The sequence below is a fragment of the Dendrobium catenatum genome, unplaced genomic scaffold (assembly GCF_001605985.2).
Source record: "Dendrobium catenatum unplaced genomic scaffold, ASM160598v2 fragScaff_scaffold_998, whole genome shotgun sequence".
Lineage (NCBI taxonomy): Eukaryota > Viridiplantae > Streptophyta > Magnoliopsida > Asparagales > Orchidaceae > Dendrobium > Dendrobium catenatum.
Window position 1 is genome coordinate 1,350,382 of NW_021319460.1, and position 8,768 is coordinate 1,359,149.

At 28.8% G+C, this 8,768-nt stretch overlaps 1 pseudogene; it reads right to left on the reverse strand.

Annotated features, from left to right (window-relative positions):
- The window catches only part of LOC114580389, a 14,266-nt pseudogene extending 5,757 nt beyond the window's left edge, over positions 1-8,509 (reverse strand).
- Positions 8,510-8,768: the final 259 nt, after the last annotated feature.

The following is an 8,768-nucleotide window of genomic DNA, read 5'->3' on the forward strand; positions in this document are numbered from 1 at the left end:
GAGAGAATAATAATAAGTTATTAATATTGTGATTTAATATTTTAGAACTAAAGATGCCAAAAATAATATCTTCTTGTAATTAATAAGATATAGAAGCACATATTGATAAACCTATGCTTATTAATTATTTCCTATCATCTTACCTACTGCTTAAATTCTCCATGTTTTTTGCATTGAAAATTCTTTAATCGAAAGAATTTTAAAATAAGAAAATTAAAATAAACTCTTTTTTTTCTAAAATGTGCATAATTTAAGAAACCTTTAAAGTAGTTGGACTAAAATATGGCTTTGTATTTTCCACATAAAGTTTATTTATCAACTATAATATAATATATTGTATTAAAAAATTTGGGAGTTTTCAAATTTTGATTTTAATAAGTATATTTATATATTGTATAATATACAATATATTTATTTCTCAAAATAGTTTTAAACTGTAACATCTTCCAAACTAAATTTTTGGAGGAGTTTAAAGCCAACAATTTTGGTAAAATCTCATTTAAATATATTTTTTGTTTAATTCGGGATTTGCTAAATCCCCACCATTCATAAGAAGTAGAGTCCATTTAATTGGGGAGACTCAAATTATATTAAAGTTGATTATTGGAAATATGTGGGAAAACAACAAAAACTATTACAGGTGCAAGAATAGTTATTCTACCACTAATTTTCAGAAAAACATTAAGAAAAAACTAAAAATAAAACAGAGACAAACAAACTTGTGATGCTGTTTGAAATGCAAAATAAATAGAAAACTATCCCACTGTCCAAAAAGCCTTAACTCGATTGAATAATATTTTTTCTCACAAATTTCAAATCATGAATGAAATTATAAATAACTAAACATTTTATAAGAATTTAACAAAATTAATCCGCCTATGTCACTTGCAGAATATTATTTTAAATCCTCTGAAGACATGCTAAATTTGAATTACAATATTTACAACACTCTATTTGCATTGACGTTAACATCATAGTTTGTAGATTTAGCTTAAATTAAGTTAAACTTGTACAAATAGCCTTTTGAGCAACATAAATCCTATTGTAAGTAAAATCTTGAATCATATTGAAGTCACATCATAGTTTCTTCAATCTTCATTTTCCTACCATTTCAAGCAAAATCTTAAATTTAAATTAATCTCTACTTATAGTAACACAATTAAGAGGGGGAAAATAGTAAACCTAAACACATACAAGATACCCCACCGACCTTTCACCTTCGTGATATTGTATACAGTGCAAACACTTGCGACGGCCAGACCCACCTCCGCACAAACCACGACCTACATATGCCCAGAGCCGTAGGATCATCTCCCGCACACTATTGGTGGGAAAAAATATTATCGCATGTATATTCAGTGTTCTTCTATTTGTAATCGATACTTCATTAAAATAAAGTACAGTCGCGAGAGAATGACACAATATTCTACAATAGATTCAATATCAAAATATTAATTTTTGAAAAATAATATTCTATGATCAAGCACAATTCAAATAATAACATTCATCTTAGAAGATAAACATTAAATTCTATATAATATAGTTTAAAAATAGAAATAGTATTTTTTTTGAAAATTTGATCACTTCTTTAATTAGATACAATAAAGAGAATATTATATCATCTTAAAGATGAATTATGACATTCTTCAGACATTTAAAGTAAGATAATGAGTTTTATAAAATTCATCATTTCTAAAGTTGAATATAATAAATAGAATATTATATTACTTGAAAAGATAATAATAATATTCTACAATTATATTTATAATTAGAAATGAAGTTTTTAAAAGATATATATATTCTTGAAGATTTTTCTCTTATTTTATAAAAATAAAATAAGATTTATTTTAATCTAGAATTCTCAAATCCCTATAGGGGCTTGAATTCTCAAATCCCTATAGGAGTAAGCCCCTATAATTAGTTACATCTTAGGAGGGGTACTCCTATGATAACTCTCGATTAAAGCAGCAATTTCATATTCTTTAATTACAAAGTATGAATTTTTCAAGGAGAAAGCTCAACGTTGAAAATTTATTAACGAGTTAGAGAAAAAATAGGAGGTACCAAATTCTGAGAAGCTCAGAGGTAATCGTAGTCTACCCTATATTAGACTTTACATTTTAGGAGAGAATTTTTTATGTTTGAGTTTGGATTTTATTAAAAAGTTTGGATTATATTCTCGGAGGGTGAACCTAAATCTAAAATTGGTATTACAAAGTAGTAACCTGAGCATATCTAATGAAGTGCAAATCTAAATTTATCTCGGCTTGGATTGGAGAGCTAGTTAACCACCTAGATGCTTTAAAATCATGTGTTTGATCTCTTTATAAAAGATGGGTAGGGATATTATTTAAATTTTAAGAAATTAGAGGCCGACATCTAAGATAAATCATAATTAATTGACTCCTCAACCTATATAAGGTGAATGATGCTTGAGAGTAGAATACAATTAAAATTTTAGACTCTTTTAATTTGTATATAATATAATGCATGATAATTGACTCGAATGCATAAAATGATTATGAAGCATTTTTTAAAATCAGGCTTAGAAAATTTTTTTTTTTCTTGAGATTGCACAACATCCCTTTGATAGAACTTCACCCTAATAGGCCAAGTGGACTTCCAGAACCCACAGGCGGGGATGTGCCTGACAAGGAAGAGAAAGTAATAATATGTATATATGCTGACTCTCGATAATCCCGAGCTTACTTCTTAGATTATTAGAATTTTTATTTGAGCCTAAAAATTTTATTAGAGTTTCAAGTATAAAAATTTTATTCATACCCCATAAAAATTCTGATCGTATCTAGACTAAAACAAACACAACATACAAGAAAATTTAAAAAAAATAGGCAATTCTACAGCACAAACAATATAAATAATCAAATTAAATTATCCAAATTTTAATATCCAAAATCCATATAACAAGTGTCATTTTATTTACAACCTAGAATTTGCTGAAAAGTAAAGTGACTGATTACCATTGACAACAAATTCATATTCTAATCCTAAAGATCGACGTAAATGATTTTGAAATGTACGTGATATCTCTTCTTTTCTTCACTTTTTCGTCTTATCTCCTTAGCCTCCTTTCCTTCTATGAGCTCCTTGAATTCACTGGGTCTGGATATCCAAATGAAAAGAAACTCATTCCCGAAGGAATATTTTCTTTTCTCTTTGAATATTAAAGTCATCCTAACTTGACTTTCCAAATAGAAGAAAACATTATCCTTTAAGGATATTCTCTTCTCTTTGGATTCCAAGTTAGATGTGATATTGCAATTTCAAATCAATTTCATATTATAACTCTTTTTAAACATATTAACATTACATTTCACATATAAAAGAAAATCTAGACCTACAAGATTATCCTAAGTAGTTATAATAAAATTATCTAAAGTAGTTATATATTTATATTTAAATTAAATTCACCAGTCACACTTGGCTATGTTCTTTAATTTTAAAGGGGCTTAGCATTCTGCACCTGCAAAAAAATTAAGTCAATTTAAATATTTAATTTTCTCCCTTTGATTTAGCCATGCACGAGCATGACCACATGCATAAAATTTTGTGAGAATCCAGATCATTCCTAACATAGGGATAATCTATTACCCATCACGTCACTTCTTAGATTATATGAGTAAGTAAATAAATAAACACATTAACCATTACAGTCGACATGTAGTGAAAATTTTGAGAAAGATCGTCACATAGTATCAAGAAAGTAAATACCTTTTTAATCTAAAGCTAGAGTAGGTTGTCCTAGCAAACAAATCTAAGTGTGTGTAGTAGGGTGCGTGGTTTGGATATATCCTAAGTTAATTATTGGTTGAAGTTTTTTTAATTGATTGAGTATAATTTGATGAAAGGTCAAGAAAATTTTATGTTCAAATTTAAGTTTTAGTGTCCTTAATATTTTGAAGTTTTATTTTAAATTGAATTTTAATTGTTAAAATTGGTTATTTACGGTATTTTAATTAATCACTTTTTTAGATCAATTAATTTTTTTAAAAGGTTTTAATAATTTATTTAAAATTTAATGATTATTAATATGAAATGATTTATTAAATTTTAATTGATTTATTAAATTATTAATGATTTATTAATTCTTGAAATATTTTATAATTTTAATGATTTATTAGATTTTTAGATTTATTATATTTGTATTATTAATAATATATAATTATTTTAACCTTCTTTTCTTATTAGGATTTATCATTTTAATTGTTGTAATAATTTTATTAGTTTTATTTTTTAATTTAATCAGATGAATTATTTTATGTTATATTTATTTAATAATATGTAGCGATGGATTGAATGTTATGCTATTTAGGATTATTTAATAAGTTTATATATATTATTCAGTAATTTTTATTAACGTACAAATTAAAACCATTATTTAAGGTTTAGATTCATACATTTGTTATAGTGATTTGAATTATTATTCAGGTTGAATTTAAATTTAAAGAGAATTTAATGATTGATTGATTTATATAAGAATGCAAGGAAATTGTATTCACTAATTTGAAGTGGGAAGCCACTAAATTGTTTAATATTTTATTTCCTAAAGGTTGCAATGCATCTAAATCTAAGTTCTCTAGAGAGCTCATCATTAATTTAATCCTTAAGTATCACAAGAAAAAAAAACATACACAACCTGGAAAACGTACTAAAAGGGTTTTGGGTTCAAAATAACATAATAAAATCTAAATAGCATAAATAAAATTACTTGCAAGTAAATTTGAATTTAAAATGTATAATAAAAAAACTAGGGTTTATACAGGGCCCTAAAGTTGAAAATTCATAAAACACAACAAGGGTTCTAAGCCTTAAGGTTTATCTAAGTTCTAAAATACTCATTGTATACCAGAGCCAACGTCCAATGGTTCCGCCCGTAGCACCTCCACCTGGTTGGATGGAGGTGACTAATGCCTCTGTTCATTTCCCTTTTGTTCATTTGATTGATAAAGTTCCTAGAAGTTCATGCAAATCAAGAAAACAAAATAGGGATTAGAAGCATGTTTAATAATTAAAAAATACATTTAAATTAAAACATACATTTTTTTGGGCTTGGACATCGATTTGTTGATTGTCTTTTGAAATTGTCACTTTTGAAGGCAGACTTTGTATTTTTCTAACATTCACCTCGAGGCACAAGAAAGGGGAAGAAGAAGAAGAGAGAAAGAGGTAGAGAGGGAAATATATATTTTCTTTCTTCAACATTTTCATTTTCTAATAAACACCCAACTAACACACTCTCCAACACAAACCACTTTTCATTTCCTTTTCCAAAACTCACTCACTTTCCACTTTTACATACAAATGCAAATCACTTTTCCCTACCAAACCAAACACTTTGCTTTTCACTTAAACATACATTTCAAAAATCGTACACGTCACCTTTACAAAATTGCACAATTCATTATTTTTTAAAGCAATCAACACCTTTCAAAACATATAGTCATCAAAGCAGGGGCGAATGTAGTGTGGGGGCACTGGGGGCACGTGCCCCCATAGCCTTTTTTAAGCAGCAGCCAATGAGGTAAATTTGTTAATATATTATACTAATAATATCAGTTATTTTATCATTAATGATATAATAAACTAAATAAATATTTTACTTTTTTCATCTCGAAGCTGGCAAAGCATTAAATATGAAACTTTTTCCCAAAAGTATCCCGCTGGCCCAGGCTTTTCATCTCTCACGCAGACGCAGACACAGACGCAATCGCCGGTGGAACGTGGCTCCGTCTCCGCGCCTCCGCCCCTGTCGTACACGATTAAATGCAAGTGTTGATCTTGTGTACGTTTCATTTTACAGCAGGAGTTAGCATTTTGTGGGCATGATGAATCAGGGGATTCTGAGAATAAAGGAAATTTTCTTGAACTTCTACGCTTTCTTGCTAATCACAATGAAGATATAAGTAAAGTTGTTTTGGTACCCACTACAATTCACTCATCAGCTTAATTATTCTATTTGGGTATATTGTAGATGTTCTTGATATAGTGACACACGAGGGATCTAGTAGTGATAAAAAAGGTGAAGCATATTCTTTACTTGAATCTGTGCAAAGTTTTGAATTTATTTTCAATTTACATATGATGAAGAATATTTTGGGAGTTACAAATGAGTTATCACAAGTGCTGCAAAGAAAGGATCAGGACATTATAAATGCCAGGACTTTGGTAAGAATTTCTAAGCAAAGGCTTCAAAATATGAGAAATGATGGGTGGGATACTTTGTTTAACGAAGTTAAATTATTTTCTGAGAAGAATAGCATAAATATTCCAAACATGACTGATTCATTTGTGATGCGAGGAAGATCAAGGCGCCGTACTGAAAGTATGACAAATAGACATCATTATCAAATCGAATTATTTTACACTGTTATAGATATGCAACTTCAAGAGCTAAATATAGGTTTGATGAAATTAATACAGAATTACTAATGTGTGTCGCATGTTTGAATCCATCTCAGTCATTTTCAGCTTTTGATAAAGAACGATTGCTACGCCTAGCAAAATTTTATCCGTTAGATTTTTCAGAAATGGATCTCATCATATTAGACCATCAAATTGAAAATTTTATTATTGATATGAGATCGAGCGACACATTTATGAATTTAAAAGGACTTGGAGAACTTGCTCAGAAAATAGTGGAGACTCGGAAAAATGATATTTATCCTTTGGTATTTTTGCTTATAAAGGTTGCTTTGATATTGCCAATTGCTACAGCAATAGTCTAACGGGCATTTTCTGCAATGAATATTATAAAGAATCGTTTGCGCAATCGTATGGGAGGCTCCTGAATGAATGATTGTTTACTTACTTATATTGAAAAAGATATATTCAATAGTATCGACAATGAATTAGTTGTACAACGATCTCAAAAAATAAAGACTCGACGAGAGAAATTATAAATGATATGCAAGTTTTTTTGTTTTATTATTTATTCTATCTTTTTATAATGAATCTAACGATTAAAAAAATATTTAAAACCACCAATGCCGGTCCCAAGTCCGGATGAAAAAGTTGAGGGTTTTTAAATTAATTTAAAATTTTGTGCCCCCACATGAATAAAATCCTGGCTCCGCCCCTGCATCAAAGCACATTATTTTTCAAGACCACACTTTACCTCCCAACACATTTCACTTGGCAAAAATTTCTATATCTCACCTTCAAAACACACACAAGTTACTTTCCAAAAACACACACACTTCCCAAAACATATCCACACTACAAGATTTACATACTTCGCCCTCCCAAAAATATTATATTTCACTTTTCCACATTTACACATACTTAGGCTTCGTTTGGGACGGCTGTAGCTGTCGTTAAATCAGGTTATGAAGTTGTTGTCCATAAAGCTCCTTTCTAAAGTTGTTGTATATAAATCAATAAATTTTGTTTGGGTAGTACTATAACTGCCGAGTTCCTGTGCTACTGTTGTATGACAGCAAATTACCTTGATACCCTTTTATATATTAAGATAAATATAATAATCGACTAACATTTTTGAATTAAAATTAAATAATTTTATCATATCTTTTATAAGTTTATATATCAAAATACTATAAATTTTTAACTTAACTTTTTCTATCATACTTCAAATTAATTTGTTATGTTTTTTAGATTCTCAATTATTATTTTATAATAAACTTTTTTTCATAATAATAAAATTATGTTTTGATAAAAAAAAGTATGTTTTGATTGATCTTTTTTTAAAAAAATTATATCAACCGAATGCTTAAAGAGCAAAAATTTGGTGAATCGATTTTTTTTCTTAAATCTTTATAGCTACAACATATCAGAATTTTGAAATATAGTTTAAATTAAAAAAAGATAAAAATTTTAGTAATATAAGGTTTATTTTTATTACAAATTATATGCTTCATGTTTAAAATTTAAAACAAACAAATTTGTTGATTATACGTTTAATTTCAACCATTCAAATATATTGTTAAAAACTCAAATAAAAATATAGAGTCATATTTAATGTCACCTATGGAACACATATTTGAACACACGAGCAGCATAATATAAGTCTAAAAAGATTGTTTAATAAATTTATATATCTTCTAATAAAAAAAATTCATATATAATTTTACCAAATAATTTATAATTTTTTGAACATTGTACTATCATAGTTTTAAAATAATCTTAAAAAAAATTGAATGTTATGAGAACATTATATTACCCTTGAGACATTTCTTTGGAAATAAAATGAACTGTATTAACCAGACAAAAGATTATACATAAACATGTAAGAGGCTGAGTCAAGTGACTGTGATTACCTTATAGTGCCGAGCAATCTGCTTGATGGGTAAAGGCCATTCCTCTTAGAAGCCAAGGCTTCTTTGCTTTGAGAACAGAGAAGAAGTTGCAGAGATGAGAGGAGGGCTCACATCTCTTTTACTCGATTCCACTCAGCGGGGACCATATAGGCTTCATTCACCTTAGCCAGCTTATTTGGCTTAGATGATCTAGCACCACAAGTAGTCAGCGGCATTGATCTAATAAGATCGGTGTCAGATCTAACTCACCGAAGTGGATTTATCTTTCTCGTCGGCAGCTGGATATCCAAAAAGACGTCGTTTCTACTCGACTGTTGGAGATCCAAAAAGACGCTATTTTCAATTGCTTTGTCATTTTGTAACAAGCGAGATATGGTCGACCTTCCGATTACAAATCCCACTCCCCCTCCAAATCTCCAAACCCTAAGCCTAAACATCCATAATGTCCCTTCTGCGTCGTCCGTGAGCACGACT